Source organism: Canis lupus, chromosome 29, assembly GCF_003254725.2.
Source record: "Canis lupus dingo isolate Sandy chromosome 29, ASM325472v2, whole genome shotgun sequence".
In the NCBI taxonomy this organism is placed as follows: Eukaryota; Metazoa; Chordata; class Mammalia; order Carnivora; family Canidae; genus Canis; species Canis lupus.
Window position 1 is genome coordinate 10,071,987 of NC_064271.1, and position 24,100 is coordinate 10,096,086.

The 24,100-nt window shown below is 34.9% G+C and overlaps 1 long non-coding RNA gene across 1 annotated transcript in view; it reads left to right on the forward strand.

Moving 5' to 3' along the window:
• LOC112678492 (uncharacterized) overlaps positions 1-24,100 on the forward strand; it is an 89,857-nt gene that overhangs the window by 48,319 nt on the left and 17,438 nt on the right. The window contains exons 5-6 of the long non-coding RNA XR_007407138.1: positions 16,722-16,807; positions 22,570-22,635. This is a non-coding gene — a long non-coding RNA (uncharacterized LOC112678492). The remainder of the gene's footprint in view (positions 1-16,721; positions 16,808-22,569; positions 22,636-24,100) is intronic.

The window sequence follows — 24,100 nt, forward strand, 5'->3', positions numbered from 1 at the left end:
CAGTAGAGCATCTTTTATCCAGCATTTTCATTAAGCCCTAGGGAAATTTTCCATGTCCTTGCTGAACTCACAGATATATAGAATCTTTCTTGCCTAGAATTCCTAATTTGGAACATAGAGTTAGGATCAAACTGCATTGTGCTGCATACTAAGATCAAAGCAGTGTACTTTTTTTTATATGAGCTGTGTTGAGTCATAATCTGCACTCTCTTCACAAAGAGTGACTTTTGTAACACTCTTGACTGCTCAAGAAAATAAGGATAGTCCAAGATATACTTTCCATAAATTAAAAAAAGAAAAAAGCCTCACTGACACTTTCTCTGCGGATACACATTGTATACCATGTCATGTTTTGATTAAAGTATAAGTAATCCAGTCTCAAAACTCTCAATGAAAATACCATGGCACTTATAAAGTTGTTTAAATGTATGAACTTAGAATCACAATATAAAGAATTCACTCTATCAGTCATTCAATACATATTTATGTAAGCACACAAATGTTCTAAAGAATGATAAAGATAGAATCCCTAAACTCAAGAAACTTCCATTCTAGGGAGGACCAGTCAAGTACATACCAATTATACAGTGAAGTCATACTTGTTAGAACAGCTGTGTGATGGGCTAACAGTTATTAATATAAGAAGAGTGCCAGCTTATCTCTACCTGTGCATAGTAAAGAAGTCACTGGTTTGGTCCCCTCCAGTCTCTCTGTCCTGTCTAAGGAGGAATTTTCTTGCCAAATGAGCTGTTGGGTGTTTGAGATGAAATACTGAGAGGAAAGGAGCAGGGAAGGAGGAAAGAAAATGCTGATAGGGATGAAGATTAGAAGATTTATCTTGGGAGGAAGAATTTTGAGGAAAATAGCCACAGTTTATGAGGGCAATACATTAGGGATAGGAAGCAAGGGGATTTTTACAGCTATTGCTGGGGGGCTAAAAGTCTCCTAAGGTGTCTGGGAAAACAAAAGTGTTGATTGATTTTGAAAATATTTTTGGCTACATAGGTTCTCTTAACCACTGTATTGTTTTGGAACTGAGTCAGGCAGGCCATAATTAATTCTTTATAGTATTTACTGGAAGATATAGTATTTACTGTAAGCTTATGGAATATAATTGAAGTAAGAGAAGCAGCATTTTCCCTAGTGCTTGAAGGACTAGGAACTTTCTAGATGCAGATGTGTGTCAGTCGAGCCCCAGGGGATAAGTATAAGCCAATCAAGCAAGGTAGAGGTGTTGGGAGATATAATTTTGTTAATATATGTACTGTGAATATAGTCTCTATTCTACCACTGCCGTTTCAGGCTGTTAATATTAAATCCTGAGTTTTTTAAAAAAAATAATTTTAATAATATTAAATCCTGAGTTTTTTAAAAAAATAATTTTAATAATTTTAATATAGTTTAATAATATAACTTAGTGCTTTTCACATTCTTTTTTTCAGATTTTTTGTTTTGTTTTGTTTTGTTTTGTTTTTTTGAGAGACAGAGAGAGAGAATGTGCAAATGAGGGGAGGGCCAGAGAGAAAGGGAAAGAATCTTGAGTAGACTCCCTGCTGAATGTGGATCCTGATGTGGGGCTTAATCTCATGACTTCAAGATCATGACGTGAGTAGAGTTCAAAAGTTGGATGCTTCATTGACTGAGCTACCCAGGCACCCATTTTCATTATCATCTTAAACATTTTTAAATATATGCTTTAGTGTATATTTACATTATTATATAGTATATTCACATTATTGTAAAACAGAACTCCAGAACATTTTATCTTATAAATCTAAAATTCTATACTCATGAAACAACAAATACTCTTTCCCTCCTCATCCTTAACCCCTGGCAACCACAGTTCTACTTTCTCTTTATATAATTCTAACTATTTTACATACCTCAAGTAAATGGAATCATACAATATTTGCTTTTTTTGTGACTGGTTTATTTCACTTAATATAATGTCCTCAAGGATGATCTATGTTGTAACATGTGACAGGATTTCCCTCCTTTTTAAGGCTGAATAATATTCCATTGTGTGTATATCTACATTTGTTTATCCATTCATTTGTCTACATTTGGGTTGTTTCTACCTCTTGGCTATTTTGAATAGTGTGGCTATGAGCATGGGTTGCAAATATCTCTTTGAGAAATTGCTTTCAATTCTTCTGAATATGTACCCAGAAGTGGGATTGCTTTAACTTTTTGAGGAAACTTTATACTGGTTTCCATAGTGGTTGCACCATTTTTACAATCTCATCAGTAGAGAACAAGGGTTCCATTTTTTTCCATATTCTCTCTAACATTTGTTATTTTCTGTTTTTTAATTTTATTTTCTCTTTTTATAGTAACCATTCTACTTGGTGCAAGATGATATCTCATTGTGGTTTTCATTTACATTTTTCTTTTTTTTTTAAGATTTTATTTATTTATTCTTGAGAGATTGAGAGAGAGAGAGAGGCAGAGGGAGAAGCAGGCTCCACACAGGGAGCCCGATGTGGGACTCGATCCTGGAACTCCAGGATCATGCATCATGCCCTGGGCCAAAGGCAGGTGCTAAACCACTGAGCCACCCAGTGATCCCCTGATTTACATTTTTCTGATGTATTGTGACATGGAACACATTAATATGCTTATTGGCCTTTTTTTTTGCCTTTCAATGTCTTCAAGGTTATCTTTTATTACTCTTCTAAAAACTACTTTTATTTTATTTTATGATATATAGAAATATATATTGACTTTTTCTGTTGCCATTTTATCCAGAAACTTTGTTAAATTTACTCATTAATTTTAATAGCATGTCTGTAGATGCATATGGATTTCTATACAGCCATTTTATCTTAAATGATGACCATTTCATTATGCCTTTTATTTATCCTTCTTACCTCTTCACATTGAGATCTTTGGTAAATTGTGGGGCACCTGGGTGACTCAGTGGTTGAGCATCTGCCTTTGACTGCTCTCATAATCCTGAGGTCCTGGGATCGAGTCCTACATCAACCTTTCTGTGGAGAACCTGTTTCTTTCTCTACCTGTGTCTCTGTGTCTCTCTCTATGTCTCTCATGAATAAATAAATAAAATCTTTAAAAGTAATTTTTAAGAAAGATACCTGGTAAATTGTTGAATAGAGGTGGTCATAGTTGTGGCCATTGTCTCCCAATTTTAAAGAAAGTTTTCAATATTATACTACTGAATATATTGTTTAGTATAAGGCTTTTTGTTTGTTTGTTTTTGGATAATTTTTGCCAGATTAGAGTTACTTCTCTTTCTATTTTCCTAAGGATATTTATAATGAATGAGTGTTGAGTTTACTCAAATACTTTTTATAAAACTAACCATACAATCATAATTTTTCATTTGTTGTACTTCCCATTTTAAAAGAATATTTTAATTAGCTGCTAACTCCACATCTACATATGGCTTAAATAAGGACAGGCATAACCAGTCAAATGGGAGAATAATCCATTTTGTAGTCAAGAGAAGTTGTATGTCTTTTTTCAAGGGTGGTTTGAGTTCTTATTCTTTGGCTCAGCTCTATATATTTTGTCCTGGGTGATATGTTGAGAACTCTATTCCTACCACTTATATGGAAATGATTGTATTATATTCTGTGTTGCACTAAAAACACAGATTATAAATGTGTATTTATACATTATGTGTACAGTATGTGTATTTATACACATTTATAATATAATGTGTATCTCTTGAACTTTAGCTTTACCTTCAATAACCCTTCTGAGTACTCTCTCTTTGGATCTGGCCTCTACTCCAGTTATTAAAGTATATGTACATTTTTGTTTACCTCTAGGACTGGCGCTTGATATCAAATCCCAACCTAGGTGGCTATGACCCTGATTTCCTGCTTTGTTTTTGATAACTTCTTCTTGAGATCTGAAGCCTGCCTTTGTCCCACTAGTTCTACATTGGAATGGTTTCCCAACACGATTATATCATCATCCTTCAGCTTCATAGTATTATCATAAAGACTGACCTCCACCCCTAATAGATCAAACCTTTTAAATATAAATATGTGCCTGAAAACAACCATTTTTCCTTAGCCACTGTGATTTTGTTACTGGCTATATTTTTGGGGATCCAGCTGAACAACTGAGTTACTCACCCTAGACTTGGCCTCTTCTTTACTTTGTTTACTTTTCTTTCTCTTTCCATTCCAGAATGCTTTGTGGTCTTACATATGTTTTTAGATAAATTTAAATATTTTAAAAGCAATCATCAAGTGATGATTCACAGGACCACTGAACATCTAATTCCAGAGAACCACAGAAGAAAACCCTCCACTCTCTCAAGTCATAGCAAGTGCAGTTCAGTGTGACCAGTGGAATAATTTTGTTTTTATATATGGAAAGAGTCAGTTCATTTACGAAGTACATGGTCTAGAATTTTTCTCTCTCTTCTCTGCTACTGACCACTAAAATTCTTTGTGAAGAGACTGAGAAAGAAGCTGATGGCTTGTGCCTCTTCCTGGAAGGGTCCTTCATTGCAACATTTTCAAGTTACTTGGGGGACACTCAGACCATCATGATTTCCTGGAAGGAGGTTCAAAAGACATCTGATATAAATTTCTGGAGCCCTTTTCACTTTGGTCTGATTCTACAATAAATAAAAGACTAATGGATTTCCCCTCTATTGAGGCACACTTATGATGATCTCTTCTCAAGCTTTCCATCCCCATGGAAAGATGGGGACAAAGATGTTGACTAGGATTTGAAAGACTCATCCATAGGAGTGTTAGGATTAGGTACTTGGCAGCTAGCAGGTCTCCTCAATTTACAATGACGATGTTAGTTGTAAAAATACGCAGGATTCCTTTTTAGTGCCCTAAATATCATTCTGTTTTATTCACAACTGTACCTTAATTATTAAATTAACAGTCTTTCAATGATTTCACAAATTGAGATACATAATTAAATGTAAGTATGGAGAAGACTATTGCTTTTGATTTTAGTATAACCACTTACATGACTACAGCTGTGTAATATTGCCAATTAATTTTCTTTAAAGTTTTCATACATTTCCTTCGAAGTGTTAACATTTTATATGTAGAAAACTTTTATTATAAATAATTCTGATATACTTACTACCTAAACAAGAGAAGAGAATTGCTTTCCTAATAGGATATGTTTCCAGTAATGAGGTAGGTATCTTAAAAAAGCTAAATAAATAACAAGTAACACCTTATATTTACCTTGCTGTAGGTGAATAAATAAAGTGACAGAGAAATAAATTATTTTTCCTGCTAGCTAAGCACAGAGTCAACCTTTCTTAATAAGGTGATGAAGCAACAGAGCAATACTTTATTTGCTTTTCACCTTTAGTATGAGAGAATCGCATCTCAAGAGAAGTAAGCTTTCAACTCTAGAATTACAGAATACATGATATCACTGGCTGTTTTAATTCATATATTCACTCCACAGTTATTTCTTTAGTTTCTAGTTAAATATTCTTTGTCTTAAAAAATGCATTAAGATCAAATTATAAGGCTTTATGACCAAATTGTAAGAATCTAAAAATAAGTTATTTTAAAGCCATAGCACGTTGACACTATACTTATCTGTGCAAGGTAGTATGTTTTATTTATTTTTTACAATTACAATTCAGTGGTATTAAATACATTTATATTGTTGTGCAACCATCACCACCATCCAAGGAAATAAATATACCTCTCTACTGATTGCAGCATTATTCACAATAGCTAAGATATGGAAGCAACATAAGTGTCCAATGAATGGATGGATAAAGAAATTGTGACATATATATGTCATATATATATAATGGATTTTATTCAACCATAAAAAACTGAAATTTTGTCATTGGTGACAACTTGGATGGATGTCAAGGGTATTATGCTAAGCGAAATAAGTCAGACAGAGAAAGACAAATACTGTATGATCTCTCTTATATGAGGAATCTAAACACTATCAATAACAACAATGCACCAACCTCATGGATACAGAGAGGATATTGGTGGTTGCCAGAGGTGGGGGGGATGGGGTGGGAAAATATGGGTGAAGGGAGTCAAAAGATAAAAAGAAAAACAACAGGCAAGTACTGTAGATATCTGTTATATGTTAGTTCAATACATTAAAATTGCGTATATTTTATAGTAAGTGATAAAGAGGAAACATGATCTCATCTCTTTTGCACCGTATGGAATATAACAAGATATAGACAGATAATTCATAAACTTCTAATTATAATGATGCCTTGAGAAAGGGAAAAAATTTAAGTGTTTTTAGTTCTGACATGAATCATATAATTCCATCTCTAATTAGAAAAAAAAAAAAAAAAGACTCAGGATGCCTGGGTGGCTTAGTGGTTGAGTGTCTGCCTTCAGCTCAGGGCATTATCCCAGAGTCTCAGGATCGAGTCCCACGTCAGGCTCCCTGCATGGAGCCTGCTTCTCCCTCTGTCTATGTCTCTGCCTCTCTCTCTGTGTGTGTGTCTCTCATGAATACATAAATAAAATCTTTAAAAGAGAAAAAGACTTAAAGTACTCTTCAACAGGTTATGTATTCCAGTTGGCTCTTTCTCTGTTACTGAAATTTCCTGCACAAAGGAAGGCATAGTACCATTGTTTACAGTACATTTTTAAGATCAAGCACTGAAGCAATGGGCAATGTTCTGATGTTGAAATAGAAAAGATTTTCAGGAATACGGTATTTCAGCTTTGTGGAAAACAGAAAAATGACTCAAAAAATCATCTGATGGCTAACTTCGTGGTATGTTCTTAGTTACTTGAATGCTTGAGCAGCTCACTGGAGTTTACTCAAGGGGCTTGTGTTTTGACATTGTTTATTATTACATTTTTAAAGTAATAAATTAGCTTGTATAATACCTCTTATCCAATACATTCGTTTACCCTAATCAGTTGTAGACATTGGTAATGTTCCCCTATTAAAAACTTTTACCTGGGAGTAGGTAAAATAATGTGTAAATAAATCATTCTGCAATCTGTATTACAAATAATATAAGCCTAGCTCAAAAATAGTGCAGGTAGGATATCTATCGATTTGAATCAATAATGCTGACCATAAGATTTAATGGAGAATTAAGGTAACAATTATTTCCTTTGACCCTGCTAGTACTTCTACCTTTTTTTGAAAAAAAAATTAAGAAATTTCCAAATTAAACATTTCAAAATTATCACCACAGTATACCCCAATTAGTTATACAAATATTGGACCTTAAAATTGGAGGTTTTTTAGTATCAAAACTGAAGATCAAATTATTTCCATTTTGAGCAATGAAGGAGTTGATGGGTAGTGGCTGCTTGCCTGTGTAAAGAAGGGTCATGGGGCTCAGTCTGATGTCAGCAAGGAAATCCCTTGATCTGTTATCAGTGCTTGCCATGGGTGCTAAGGAGGGAGGCCAGCATGAGGGTATTGGTTTAATATCCTTAATCTAATCCAGAGCTTCACTTTGAAAATAAGGAATGTGATGCCCACAAAAAAACCATGTTTCTTACCATGATACTCATTAGTTTTCAGATTCAGCATCTAAGAGATGTATAAAGCCATTTAAAATTTTTTTTGATGTTTTTTTTCTTTGAGATAATTTCTTGCTTCTTTCAATTCCTGTTAATAATGCAGAACTGTTTTCATTTTGTTTTCCTTTCTGGCATTATCATCAAGGAAATGAATTTAATTCATCTTTTCATCCTAAATTTATTCTGCATCATGCTTTTAAATTAATTTTTTTTCCTTCGATACTTCTGTTCACAATTAGACATCTATGTCTTTCATGGTCTCTTCTGATCAAATATTTGTTTTCTGTTTCCAGTTTTGTTCCTAATCAAGAAAATTGACATATAACTCTGTGAATTTATTTTTATTTATTTATTTAAATATTTATTTATTCATTCACGAGAGATACAGAGAGAAAAAGGCAGAGCCATGGGCAGAGGGAGAAGCAGGCTCCCGGCGAGGAGCCTGATGGGGGACTCGATCCCAGGACCCTGGGATCACACCCTGAGCCGAAGGCAGATGCTCAACTGCTGAGCCACCCAGGCATCCTGATACTATGAATTTAAAGTGTAAAATGCATTGATCTGATACACATACATTGTGATATTATTACCACAATAACTTCAGCTAACACCTCCATCACATCACATTTTTATCTTTTTTTTTTTTTTTTTTTTGTGTGTGTGGTCAGGGCATTTAAGATCTATTGTCTTAGCAACCATCAAGTATATAATACAGTGTTGTTGATTATAATCACCATGCTGTCGGTTACATCCCCAGAATTTATTCATCTTATATCTGAAAGTTCAAACCATTTGAGCAACATCTCCCCAAATTCCCCCTCCACCATGCCTCAGCATTCTACTTTCTGTTCCTATGAGTTTGGCTTTTTAAAATTTCACATACAAGAGAGATCATGCAGTATTTGTCTTTCTCGTCTGACTTATTTCACTTAGAATAACACCCTCAAGTTTCATCTATGTTGTTGCAGATGATGGAGTTTTCTTCTTTTTAAAGACTGGAAAACGTCCTATTTGTGTATACATACCACATCTTTTTTTATCCACTCATCTGTAGATGGACACTTGGTTGTTTCCATGTCTTGGAGACTCTGTTTTTATTTCCATTGGTTATATACCCAAAAGTGGGATTGCTGGGTCATATGGCAGTGTTCTTTTTAATTTTTGAGGAATCTCCATGCTGTTTTCCACAGTGGCTGTACCATTTTACATTCTTACCAATAGTTCCTTTTTCTCCACATCTTCACGAACACTTGCTATCTCTTGTCTTTTAGATGACAAACCTTTCTAATAGAGGTAAGGTGACATCTCATTGTGGTTTTGATTTGCGCTTCTTTGATATTTAGTGACATCAAGCACCTTTTCTTGTGTCTGTTGGACATCTGAATGCCTTCTTTGGAAAAATGTCTATTCAGTTCTTCTGTCCATTTAAAAAACTGGATTGTTTATTTACTATTGAGTGGAATGAGTTCTTGGTGTATGCAGGATATTTACCCCTTGTCAGACATATGAAATACAAATATTTTCTCCCATTCTGTAGGTTCTCTCAACACCTTTTGTTGCTTTTGCTTGCAGTGTTACATCCAAAAAATCAGTGCCAACATCAATGTCAAGAACATTTTTCCCTATGTTTACTTTCAGGAATTTTATAGTTTCAGGTCTTACATTTAAGTCTTTAATTCATTTCCGGTTAATTTTTGTGAGTGGTATAAGATATGAGTCTAGTTTCATTCTTCTGTGTATGATTCTTCAGTTTTTCCAACACCATTATTGAGGAGGCTATCTTTTCTTCATTGAGTATTATTGGCTGTCTTGTCAAATATTTGTTGACCACATATGTGCTTTTTCCCCCGTGGGCTCTTTATCTTGTTCCATTGGTCTATATGTTTAATGTTATGCGAGACCATATTGTTTTGATTACTACAACTTTGTAGTATAGTTTGAAAACAGGAAGGATGATGTTTCTGGGTGTGTTCATTCAGAAGAGTTAAAATGATCAATTATTATTATTTTTTTAATAATAAATTTATTTTTTATTGGTGTTCAATTTGCCAACATACAGAATAACACCCAGTGCTCATCCCGTCAAGTGCCCCCCTCAGTGCCCTTCACCCATTCACCCCCATCCCCCACCCTCCTCCCCTTCCACCACTCCTAGTTTGTTTCCCAGAGTTAGGAGTCTTCATGTTCTGTCTCCCTTTCTGATATTTCCTACCCATTTCTTCTCCCTTCCCTTCTATTCCCCTTCACCATTATTTATATTCCCCAAATGAATGAGAACATATAATGTTTGTCCTTCTCCAATTGACTTATTTCACTCAGCATAATACCCTCCAGTTCCATCCACGTTGAAGCAAATGGTGGGTATTTGTCATTTCTAATGGCTGAGTAATATTCCATTGTATACATAAACAAATGATCAATTATTGATGTCAATGTAGTATGAATAAATTTTGTTTTTGCTGCAGGCTACACATTTTACTGTAATTGGTACTATAAAATCATGGTTTTAAATGCTTAATTGAGCTCTAGTTTCTGTCTTAGCTTACAGGTTTCTTTTTCTCTGAAGCTAAGCTTCTGCCAGTCTGCCTTGTTTTACCTTCTGACTCACTTTCATGCTTTGATCTAAAATCCTCCATAGATACCATTTATCAAAATAGCTGGGTCTAATGTTCAAGAAAAGTTTTCAATTATTGTTGAGATGATATGAAACACAATAAAATGTAAAACCTAAAAAAGGATTGGTTTTGGCTAGTTAGGGTCTTTTGTGGTTCTATACAAATTTTAGGATTTTTTGAATCTGTGAAAAATACCATCAAAGTTTTAATAACAATCACATTGACTCTATAGATGGTTTTGAGTAGTTTTTAACAATGTTAATTCTTCTGATCCATGAACATGGGATATATTTCCATTTGTTTATATCTTCTTCAATCCTTATGTTTAATTTTTTGACAAATCATCATACTGTTTTTCACAGTACCTGCTTTGTTTCATATTCCCACCAGCAATGTACAAGTATTCTGATTTCTCCCTATCCTTCTTGACTTTCATTTTTATTTATTTATTGTTTGTTTGTTTGTTTTTGTAGTAGCCTCCTAGCCAGTGTGAAGTAACATCTGATTGTAGTTTTGATTTGCTGTTCTCTAAAAATGAGTGATGTTGAACATCTTTTCATGTACTTATTAGCCATCTGTGTATCTTCTTTGGAGAGATATCTGCTCAAGTTCTTTGCCCATTTCTAAATTAGATTATTTGTTTTGCTATTTTGGTGAACTGTAGGAGTTTTTTATCTATTCTGGATATTTTTTTTTAATTTTTTTTTAATTTTTTTATTTATTTATGATAGTCACACACAGAGAGAGAGAGGCAGAGACACAGGCAGAGGGAGAAGCAGACTCCATGCACTGGGAGCCCGACGTGGGATTCGATCCCGGGTCTCCGGGATCGCGTCCTGGGCCAAAGGCAGGCGCCAAACCGCTGCGCCACCCAGGGATCCCTCTATTCTGGATATTAATCCCTCATCACATATATAATTTGCAGTTATTTTCTTCCATTCTATGTGTTGCTTTTTCACTCTGCTGATAATGTCCTTGGACACACAATTTTTTTTTTTTTTTAATTTTGATGAGGTCCAATTTATCAACTTTTTTTTTCTTTTATTGCCTGTGCTTTTGGTATTATAGCCAAGAAAGTCAATCCAATATCCAAATCCAATATAATGAAGCTTTCATCCTATGTTTTCTTCTAAGATTTTAATAGTTTTAGCTTGTGCATGTTGTTGATCAATTTTGGGGTTTTTTTGTGCATGGTTAAGGTAAGTATGCACTTCACTCTTTCGCATGTGGATTCCAGTTTTCCCAGCACCATTTGTAAGGGTTTATTTCTGGGCTTTCTATTCTATTTCATTGGTCTATATGTCTGTCTTTAGGCTAGTATCACATTGTTTTGATTAATATAACTTTGTAGTAAGTTTTGAAATCAGGAACTGAGTCTTTCAAGTCTATCATTTTCTTCAAGATTGTTTTGACTATTTGGTTATACCTTTAGATTCCTTATGAATTTTAGGGTATATTATTCTATTTCTACTAAAACAGTAATGGGAATTTGATAGGAATTACATCTCCAGATCACTTTGGGTAGTATTGACATCATAATATTGTCTGCCAATCCATGAACATGGGATGTCTTTCCACTTATCTGTTTTCTTTACTTTGTTTCAACAGTGTTTTCTAATTTTCAAAGTACAGATCTTTCATATCTTTGTTAAGTTCACTCCTGAGTATTTTATTCCTTTAGATATTGTTGCAAATGTCATTGTTTTCTTAATTTCATGTTCAAGGTGTTCATTGTTAATGCATAGAGACACAAGTAGTTGTATGTGGTAATTTTGTACCTTGAAACTTTAATATGTTTTAATTAACCTTTTCAATTTAAGATAGTTGTAGGTTCATATACAGTGGCAGAGAATAATAAAGAGATATTTCATATACCATTTTTTCAATGTTCCTCAATAGTAACATTTTACAAAACTAGAGTATAGTACAAACAGATAGTTGATAATGTTGAAATCCACCTAACTTATTCATATTTCACTTGTTTTGTATGTATGTGTATGTGCTTGATTCAATGCAGTTTGATTATATATATATATATTTTTTTTTTTCATGGATCCACCACCATAATAAAGATATGAACAGTTCACCTCCATAAGTGTTCCTCTATTGCCATTTTATAAATGCTCTTTCCTTCCTTTCTTCCTAGCTCTTGGAAACCATTAATGTGCTTTCCATCCATTCAATTTTATTATTTAAAAAATATTGTATCAGTGAATCATACAGTGTGTAACTTTTTGGGGTTAGCTTTTTTTTTACTGAGCACAATCCTCTGGATATTCATCCAAGTTCTTGTATACATCAATAGTTCATTTCTTTTCATTACAAAGTAATATTCCATGATATGGATGTATTAGTTTGTTTAACCATCCAGTCAAGGAAAGACACTTGGGTTATTTCCAGCTTGGGGCTATTTAAATGAATTTTATATGAAAGTCTGTGAATAAGTTTTTGTGTGAACATAACTTTTCATTTTTCTGGAATGAATAACCAAGACTCAATTTGTTGGGCTACAGGGCAGTTGTATGTTTAGAATCAAAATAAACTGTCAAAATTTTTCCAGAATCATTTGTACTATTTTATATATTCTCACCAGAAATGTATGAATGATTCAGTTGCTTTGCAAGCTCAGTTACATTTTGTGTTGTCACTACATTATACTATGGCTATTCCTATAAATGTGTAGTGATAGCTCATTATAGTTTTATTTTGCATTTTCCTAAGGCTAATAAATTTAAAATATTTTTCTTTTTTTAAAGATTTTATTTATTTATTTATTCATGAGAGACAGAGAAAGAGAGAGAGAGAGAGAGAAAGAGAGAGAGGCAGAGACACAGGCAGAGGGAAAAACAGGGTCCATGCAGGGAGCCCGATGCAGGACTTGATCCTAGTTCTCCAGGATCACACCCTGGGCTGAAGGCGGCGCTAAACCGCTGAGCCACCAGGGCTGCCCTAAAATATTTTTCATGTGCTTATTTGTCAGTTGTATATCTTCTTTGGTGAAATGTCTGTTCACACCTTTGGCTCATTTTGATTTATATTCCTTTAAAAAAAAAACTGTTGAATCTTAGAAATTCTTTATCTATTCTAAATTTTTGTCCTTTGTTAGATATGTGATTTGCAAATGTTTTCTCCCAGTCTTAAACTTTTTAAAAAAAAATCCTCTTTATAAGACCTTTCATGGAGTAAGATCTATTTGTTTGTTTGATGAGATCCAACTAATTATGACATGTCTTAAACTGAGAATTGGTCTGGGCACATAGTATCAAATGCTTCTATGCTAAAAAGAAAAAATATTGGAATGAAGAAGTAAGTCAGAGAGGAACTAGTAAATTTACTTTATAAAAAATTTACTTACATTCAATTTAGGTAACAGGCTGTATTATTAGTTTCAGGGGTAGAATTTAGTGATTCAACAGTTGCATATAACACCCAGTGCTTGTTGAAGGAGGGCACTTGATGCAATGAGTAAATTTACTTCTAATTTATGTTTGTGGTTTCTACTGTTGATATCTTGATCATTGTTAGATCTGGAAATAGTAGCATCTTATATTTTTAAAATATCTTCTACATTGCACAGAGTGTTATAGGAACACATAGGAAAAATATTTACTGCGTTTTATGGGTTCAAGAGCTAAAGAATAGAAAGGAGTTAGCAAAAAGTGCAGAATGTGAGGGAATAGAAATGAGTAGGAGGATGATAGGATAAAATGATCTGATGTAGCATTTTTCAAAGTGAAGCCTGTAGATTCCTGAGATGCTTAAGTCATCATTTGCCTTTTAAGCTCTGTTAAAATTTGCACTGATGGTACTACAGTAATGGTTGATGCAGAAGCAGAATGGTTAAAGCTGCTAGAACTGTAGCATGAATCAAGGCAGTGACATCAAACTGTACTGGAAGTTATTATAATTTTTATCATCATGCACTTGCAAGAGAAAGACTATCCTTACATATCTAGAAATATAGTCTTTTCAACAATGATACTAGAATAATTAGATAATTGTATGCAAAAAATGAACCTTTACCTAAACTTTATAACTTACACAAAAATTCCTCAAAATGGATTATAGATGTAAACATAAAAAATACAACCATAAAACTCTTCTATGAAGATATTGGAGAAAATCTTCAGTATTGAGGCTAGACAAAGTGTTCTTGAACATGGCACCAAGAGCACCACCCACGAAAGAAAAAATGATAATTGTACTTTGTCAAAATTAAAATCTTTTACTTCATAAAAGATACTGTTAAAAGAATGAAAAAAACAAGATATTGACTGGAGAAAATACTTGAAAATCATAAATTTGATAAAATACTTGTATCTGGAATGTGTAAAAATCTCTCAAATTTCAACAGTAGAAAATCAAACAAATCAATTTAAAAATGGGCAAAAGACTTCAACACTTCATCAGAGGATAAGAGAAGGTTAAGTAAAGACATGATAGATGTTCAAAAATTATTTGCCAGCAGAGAAATGCAAGTTAAAACCAGGATGAGATACTACTACACATCAATTAGAATGGTTAAAATAAAAAATACTGACAGTATCAAGTTTGGTTAGGATGCAGGGTGGTTAGGACTTTCATATATTGCTAGTAAGAATGCAAAAATGGGACAGCCACTCTGGAAAGCAGTTTGGCAGTTTCTTATAAAGTGAAACATAGACTTACCATATGACCCAGCAATCTCATTCCTATGTATTTACCCCAAAGAAATGAAAACTTATGTTCACACAAAAGTCTTTACATGAATATTTATAGCTGCTATATTCAGACTTCCCCCAAACTGGAAAAAATTTAAATATTCTTCCATGGGTAAATGGTTGAACAAAATATGTTTCATTCATAAAAAGGAAAACTACTTAGCAGTTAAAAGGAACAAGCTATTGTAACAGACAATAACTTGGATGAATCTTGAAGGTACTAGATATCGGGTGAAAGAAGCTGGTTTCAAAGTATCACATGCTAATGTATTTGATTTATCAAAAAGATTACACAATAATCTCAGAAACCAGTGGTTGCCAAAGATTGGGAGTGGGGGCAGGTTGTGATTACAAATGGGTATCCCTAAGAGGTGTTGCAGGGTAAGAGAGCTATTTTGTATCCTAATTGTGGTACTGGTTATATGAATCTGTGCTCATAGGACTGTACACCAAAACAAATTCAATTTTACCACTTATTAACTTAAAATTTCTAAATACTAAAATAAAAAGACATATTCAAGGAAAAAAAGAATGTCCATCATGAAGCAGTAAAAAATATTAATTTTTATGAAATCTCAATCCCTGAGTACATACCTTTTTTGTATTTTAAGTGATGTAATAGTAAATATAAATAAAACCTTCTCACTGCCTACAGACATATTATGGTTGCCTCCAAAGAAGAACATCTTTGTGATTGTTTTTGTTGCAGGCAGAACTAACCACTTTCTGCATGAAACACCAATTTTTAGTTGATATAACGACTTAGAAACTATTTTTTCAGCTTTGAGTATTTGGCAGGCATTTTTTTGGAAATGATCAGTGTGACCACAAAGTACCTTTGCATGTTAATTAAAAGAAGTCTTGTGTTCTACTTCGTTCTCCAGCCTAATTTTTATTTTCCCCACATGTTCTTCTAGACATCTTCTCTCATGTTGAGTTGAAGGTACTGAATCTGTAGCTTTGAGAACCTCTGTTTACTTTAGGTCCAGCCAGCCACAGTAAAAAAATTAAAAATAGCTGCTAGAGATTTTCATAATAGCTTCCAACATCATATTCAGAGGGACATAAGGGAATTTAACAATTTGTGTGGAGGTTGGATGGGAGTATACAGAAAATATCTGTTTAGTATGCATCTCGGTTCTCTGGCTACCCTGTAAATACCCATAGCTTAGCGATTAGTAAACATTATTTTAATTGCCTATTTACTTGTTGTCTTTCAGCACTAAACAGCACTCTTGGAAGGCAGGGATTATGTCTTATTAACCATGACATTTCCTAAAATTAGCATTGGGCTTGGTATAGAGTAGGACATTCGATACTTCTCCGATGAAACAACAGAATGAAGAAGTGAGAGAAAGACTAGTAAATTCACTTCTAATTTATGTTTATGGTAACTACTACTTGATATCTTGATCATGGTTAGATTTGAAAAGAATAGCATCTCATAATTTTTTGATCATCTCAGTATTGTCACATTTTTGCCAATGTTGATGCTAAATAAATATGCCATGAGGGGGGAGGGAGGTAATATGTGGCCAATAATACTTATTTTATAAGGATGTGGTAAGATAGGATATACATACATATGAGGCATTTAGCCTATACCCCCATATGTGATAACTGTTCTTTTTCTTACAACTGGCATAGAGACTGCAATAAAAAGAAAACTTGGCTCTCTCTGTTTCTACAGACACCCACCTTAGAAATTTCTGCTTGGAACCTATAGATAAATAATCTAAGGAAGACAAAATCACAGTAGCCCTAACCCAGTTCTAACTGTGACATTCCTTCATCAGGGCAGCAACAGAGAAAATGTTCATACTCCAGGAAGCCATGCATAGATGATTGTAGGTAGTCTTTGGACTAAGAATCTTATATTTACTATCCTGTCTTGTTGTTTTCTCAATTGCTAGGTAAAAGGAGGAGGACCAGGAGCTGCAAATATGTACCAGCCCCTTCCACACTGAGAACTTTGGTGTATCATATATTATTGATAGATGTAAGTAATACAAGGACATGGAGTTGTACCTGTTTTGATCATTCCTCTATCACCACAGCTTACTTCACAGTGGAGTCCAGTTCATATTTTTCCAATGAATAATTGCATTACTGTTATTTACATTTAAAATTTTAAAGAATTTTCCTTCATTAAGGCATATAGGTTTTTATTCCAGAAAATGTCCTACAGCAGATAATGTAAAAAAAAGAAAAAAAAAGAAAAAAAAAGAAAAAAGAAAAGAAAAGAAAAAAAGAAAAGAAAAGAAGGTAGGGAACGGTGGTGGTGGGAGAGAGGTAGCTCCAAGGAAGTTTATGCAACTAACAGAGGCAGCATAAAAAGGCTTCTTGTAGAAGTGGTGTTAACTATTATAAAGGTTTGGCTAAATGGCAGTGGTTGCCCTGGTTTGGGAGGAGGGAAGGATGAATAGGTAGTGCACAGAGAAGTTTTAGGGTAATGAAACTACTCTGTGATAATACAATGATGGATACATTATACATTTGTCCAAACCCATGAGTAGCACCAAGAGTGACCCCTACCAGAAACTGTGGACTTTGGGTGCTAATGATGTGTCAATGCAGGTTCATCAATCGTCACAAATATGCTACTCTGGCACAGGATGTTGCTGGTCGGGGAGATTGTGAGGTGGCTGGACGTATATGGGAAATCTTTGTCTCTTCTCAATTTCATTGTGAGCTTAAAACTGCTCTAAAAAATAAAGTCTATTTAAAAAAAAGGTTTGGCTCTATGGTAACCTCGTGGAAAATCTTCCACTAAGCATTATAAAATAAAACCACTTCCCCTGGAAAATTAATAAATGAGGTCTCTTTTGCTTTCCACCTTTGGTATCATGGCTTAATCATTTCAGCTACAATGGAAAAATTTTTTACTTTTATTTTCCCAGAAATTATAAGTTTCATTTTATAATAAATGCATAAAGTGTCGTATGAAACCGTGAGACCCTTTGGCTGCATAAATCCAGCTACTTATTAAATAATTAGTTTATTTCATAAGTAATAATTTAGAATCTAGTTTGTCCAAGTTACCACACCAGATGTTCTAAAAATGTACAGATTTTTAAAATGACGATCTGCTTCATTTGTGAAGTGCCTTGCCATTCACCAAGCATTTACACATATATATGTTTTTATTTTTTCCTCCCAGCCCTGAGAAGTCACTGGGGAAGATTTTTAAATTCCCATTTGAGAAACTTTTATTAATTAATAAGTACTTATGTTGATTTTAAAGTTGTATGTTAATTAAAAAATTTTATTATTGCACAAAAAAAATTAAAACAACATAGAGCTTTAAAATGAAAAATAATGTCTTTTGGCTAATCCTAGTAAAACAACTTTAATTTAAAAAATTTTACCTTTTAGACTACTCATAGCTGAAGAGTAATCATGACTGGGCCAGAGGTGGTATTCTGAAATATTCTTTATTTATAGGAGTATAAAAAGTTATCAAAGTTTGGTATTAGAAGTAGAATATGTTACTAGTAAATTCAAGAAAAGGTGTAGTGCCCAGCAAGTCCTTGTTAACTACTATATTTACATTTACACATGGGTGTGTATGTACATATATATATATACACACACACACATATATATACACACAAACATACATATATATGTATATAGACATATGCATCTTGTATGTCTGTGTGTGTGTGTATATATATATATATATTTTTTTTTTTTCTTAATGCTCCCTGCCACAAACCTCTACTTTACAAAAGAAGCAAATAGGAATGAGTAACTTGTGTCTAGTTAGCTCTGCCTTGGAGAAAGTCAGGGGAGATGTTTGAGAAGAGTTGGTGCTGCAGTCCAAGGATGAGCTCATGAAAAATGGGTTTGGAGATGAGGTTTTGAGAAAGCTTCTGAGGACAGCAGTTCTTTCTTCCATGATTTTGATGGGAGTCACTGTAAATTCTGAAGCACAGTGTTGCAAATCCATGCTCTCTCTCCGGTTCTGTCAGCATGGTTGTCTGGGAGGAAACTTGGAACAGCAAATATTGGCGACTGGTATGGGAGAAACTGTAGAAGTCTGTTTGTGAGATGGGTCTTCTTGCCCCTTTCTCATAGCCAGGAAAGTCAGGTCCACTCAGAATGCCCAAAGTACAACAAAGACTCAATTGTGGGCATGACTGTCCCCACAACCATAGAATAAAAGTCATTTTTTTGTTTTGCTTCACCTTAGATGATAACTAGATTTAAACTTGTGAGTAATTTTATAATTATTACTTCACATGATTGCATCATATTATAGAAGGTGTGCATTTTTGGTATTTCTGGACATTTAGGAGGCATTTGATTCACATTTTAAAATTTGTATCATAGGGCAGCCCAGGTGGCTCAGCGGTTTAGCGCCATCTTCAGCCCAGGGTGTGATTCTGGAGACCTGGGATCAAGTCCGGTGTCAGGCTCCCTGCATGGGGCCTGCTTCTCCCTCTGCCTGTGTCTCTGCCTCTCTCTCTCTGTCTCTCTCTCTCTCTCTCTGTGTCTCTCTCTCTCTCTGTGTCTCTCATGAATAAATAAATAAAATCTTTTTAAAAATAATAAAATAAAATTTGTATCATAAATATTGTTGCTGTGAAAAATCTTTCCTCCGTATTGTTGTGTTAAAAGCAAAGCTGGAAATATAAACTGTAAGTGAACAAGCTGCAGTGGCCTTGCTTTTGTTTTAATTTTCTGCCAGGAGTAGGTATGTCATTGTTTTAACTTGCATCTCTGTGTTATTAGTTAGATTTTATTTTAATAATTATTAATTTTTTCTCCTTGGGTGTGAATTACTGGCTCATGTTATCTTTCTTCTGTCCATCCTACCATCTTCCCCTGCTTCCTTCTCTGTTGAACTTAAATCTAGTAGGAACTGTTTAAATAACTGTAACATAAGTTTAAATGTTGGCCCTCTTCAATCAGGCTAATATTCTGATCCACTCACTGACACTTTTCTTGCCGAGTTTTTGAGCACCATTCTTTTAGCCAAATTCTAAACTGAATTCATATTTTTGCTTCCCCTTCTCCCCCAAAACCCCACAATGCCTATCACTGTTTCCTATCTCTATGAATTTACCTAGTTACTCAAACCACATACTAAGGCTCTCTGGCAGCCATTCCATTTTCTTCTATTCCTGTGGACATTATCTTCATTCAAGTCACCCTTGTGTCTCAGTTGGCTTGTTGAACTGAGGCCTACCTGAGTCTTCCCCTAACCCATCCTCAAAGTCTCCTTTACTCCAATCCATCTGTCCTTCCATCTGAACCCTCTCCTCTTTTCCTTTTGTAGGTATATCTTCCTCCACAGAATTCCTTAATTCTTTTGTCCCTTAAATCTGTCTCCCAAGGGAATGACAGGCCTGCCTTCTCTTTAGTTCAGGGTCTGCAGGTCAATCGTGCTTATTATTCTGATTCTCTGGATTTCTTTTCTATGACCCAGATTAAGCTGTTAAATATTTCTATTTGAATGTCTCAAAACTTCCCAAGATCCACATGTAAGATTCTGAATCACAAGCTTCTCTTTTTTAGGCTTTAAGTCAGAAACCCTGGAATCATCTTTGTCATTTTTTATTTCCTCAATAACTTCTCATTGTCTAACCCTCTACCTATCTTACAGATGCCACCTGTTAAATATCTATTATCCATTAACATTTCCATATTACCATTGTTACTCTTCTGATCCAGAATATAAGCCCCGAATTTCCTGAAAACTCTAATGGTCTCTAATTAGCCTCTCAATAGCCACTCCTGCTCCTTCAGCCAAACCTTGTTTTCCACACTACAGTATGTGATATTTTCAAACATTCTGAATTACATTTCCCAAGAGAATACAGTCCTTACGGTGGCTCCAATGCCATAAGTGATCTAGCCCTAATTTCCTCTTCTCCTATGTTCTCATCTGTTCTCCCTTGCCACTTGTGCTCCCATTCTGTCAGCCTTCTTTCTCTTCTTCAGAGGTTCCACTTTCCTTTCCGCCACATGCCCTCAGTCTGGAATATTCTTCCACACACTCGTCTCCTCCCCCGCACACTGCCCAGGATTCCTTCTTGTATTACAGACCACACCTCAAGTATCATTTCCTCAGGAAAAATTCTCTTGATCCAGCAACCTAGTTCAGACTCTCCTACAACATGATCTGAGTGGACACTGTCTCTTTCATTATAGCATCTAACACATACTCTCAACACATAGATGCTAAACTGTATGAAAGCTGAGGCTATATCTGGTTTTGTTTACCATTGTGTTTCCAGACAGAATCATGTCACCTGAAACTCAATCACTGTTAATTATTAAATGAATAAATAAATAAATAAATAATCTGCATTTCCAAAATTCAAGTGGGGTTATGTTCTCCTCTTGTTGAAATCCTTTAGATAATCTTTCCTTGTGCTCAAGATAATGTTCAAACCCCTTCACATGGCCTGTGATTCACATCAGGTCCTGCTTCCTGATCAGGCTCCAAGCTCACCTCAGTTCAGTTGCATTATGCCAGTATTTACTAAGTGAACCTAGATGGTGCTGTGTGCAGAGGCTTGAATGATGACTAGGATATGTATCATGAGTATACTTAAAGATATTGTAGTCCAGGACAGACATTAAATGAGCGATGGCAACTTTGATTAACCAAATATATAAGCTGTAAAAATACTCCCTCCTTCACATGTAATGTTCCAGACACCATAGCAAGTCATTTCACTAAACATGCCATAGTTACTTTTCTTTGTTCTTTGCACATGACGTTCCCTTACATTTCTTACTTGGCACACTTGTATTTCCTGTATTGATCTTTCCCCAGTCCCCACTCAACTTTGCCTGTCTTGCTTTTTATAATTAAAATTAAAATCTTTCCAGTATTGCTCATTCCTTTGAGCTCCTGTAGCACCTTGTATAATTCTGCTATTTTCACACAGCTCTGCAAGTGTCTCTTACTTGCCACTGTGCTTCAGGGAGGCAAGCCTACATCTGGTTTGGTCAAACATACAGTAGATGTTCACTAAATAGGTCTTGATTAAGCGAATTAACCAAAGTCAAGTGAAGGGAAGATCAAAATGCCATGGGAGTTCAGAGTACAGGATGTTAGTATGTTACCAATGAGGAATAATTTGTGTAGCAGCTAAGATGTCTTATTTAACCAGGAGAAAATTTTATGTGGGCTACAGTTTTAGCAAAAGCACATGTAGAATCACCAGTGTATGGTTTCTCACTTTCAGGCAAGATGAACTGCGAATTGCCAAGAAGATTTCAGCTGTCAGCAAGGAACCCACTATAAGCATAAGTCCTTTCTTGCACACAGCTACCCTTTCAGGATGGTTAGAAAGAGAGATTCTTAAGTAAAAGCTACTTACAGACAAATCTTTTGGTGTTCCTATTCCTGACCAGATAGGGCCACATCACATCATATCAGAAGCAGGGAGATTAGTAAGCAGGGTTTTCCTGAATGTGCTGATGAAGACCATTGTTCATCTAGTCCTGCCAAATGGCCATAGAAATAGTATATTCTTCTCACTACTAGAGCCCAAGATGGGTTAGGAAACCTGAGTGTGATTCCTAATTTGAAAAATAATGAGACATTAAAAATATTGTGTTTGTGGTGGAGGAAATAATGCAACACATACCTTGTAGGTGTCTGCAAGTAGCCACTTGTCAAGGAATCAGGAATAGTACTTGGGGAATTCCTATGGAGTTGGGGTGCCTATATTTTAGAGCCTTGGCTATTTTTATGTTGTTTTTTCCCCCTCTAATTATTCTCACTTTGTTCTCTCCTAGGACTTAATAAAATTTCTCTTTGAAAACATCAGCTGGTCCCAAACATACAATGAGGAATCAAGAAAAGTATGTGTTTGTGTTATTAAAATATAAACTGAGGTACATTAAAATTTTGACAAACATTGACGGGAATCTAAAGGCAGCACCAAAAGGAAAATGGTTTGATGCTTTTAGCCAAAAGGAGTTGGGGAAAAGTTTTTATGGAACCAACAGGTGTTGAGGAAAGGCAGGGGCAAAGCAAGGAAATGATTTGATTGGCTAAAACTTAAGCTGCCTTATTTGGGAAAGACAAGTTGGCTACTGTGATTGGTTGTTTTCAGGTTTCCTTTCTCATCTTTGAAGCATTTCAAGGAACTGATCCTGGCTTCGGTTTCTGTTTGCTTCTGGTGTCCACCGAAGCATTAGAGCCACTCCAGTCTAGTGGCCTCCTTGTTTAATTACTCGAACAGGGTCCTATTTGGTTCCTTTGTTTTGCTCTGTGTTATCAGGTATGGTTATTGTACTAGAAGGGGTGTTATTCCCTGGAGGGTCAAGCAGAGGCAGGGCAGCAAGAATGAAAGTGAGTGAAACTGACACACAGGAATAGTAAGAGAAGGGTGACTCTGTTTCTTCCACCATAGAGTACCTAATCTTAAATGCTCCTGCCTCTGTCTCATGACAAATTCAATTTTCCAAGTCTGATATTGCAGCATAATCAATGAGGACCACACACTTCAGAGTTTAATGCTTTATTTTCTTTATTACAAGAATGTTCCCAGGATGGAGGTGATGATGATTTTTAAGAAATTAGTACTGTTTTTAGGTACAGCTTCCAAGTCCTACTTAGAATACTTTTAACTGTCATTTATTCATTTACTCTGATCTTATTACATGAACCAACACAGACCACATGGAATTGTTGCAGTTTATTTTATGCTTTGGGGATTTTGGAGAGAATTTTTAAGTCATGGAGAGTTTTGTGTACCTTAATCAAGACAAAAAGCAAACAAGCAAACAAATAAATAAAAAAACAAAACAAGTAAAAAAAAAAAAAAACCAAGAAAAAGAAAGGACCTTTCTCCAAAATGAAATGTGTCAATTATTAGCCAAGAGAAATGTAAAATGGCCTTCATCTTTGAGTTATTACTTTGCATTTAAATGCTCATAACTGTTTTAGAAAGCTTGACGCCCACACCACAGGATCTTGTTCCTCTTTAATTTTCTCTAATTTGTGTAGTGAATAACCAAATACTCATAATGCAATTAGAAGATAATCAGGCTTGTAATTATGTTAATTGCTGGAGACTTACATCAATCCTCCAGCAAAGTGATAGGATTTCAGGGGAACTATTAACTATTAACGTAGCAAGAGAGTGAGGGGGAGCCTGGGATGGGTAACTCCAGAAATTGATGAATAACTAAGGTTTGTATCACTGAATAACACTGGGGACAACAGAACCATATAGGAAAGGGGCTTTAAGGGGACAATGATTTGAGGTTCCAGAAAATCAACCTCTTTTGTTGGTTTCTTTCCCATAAACAATCACAGTGT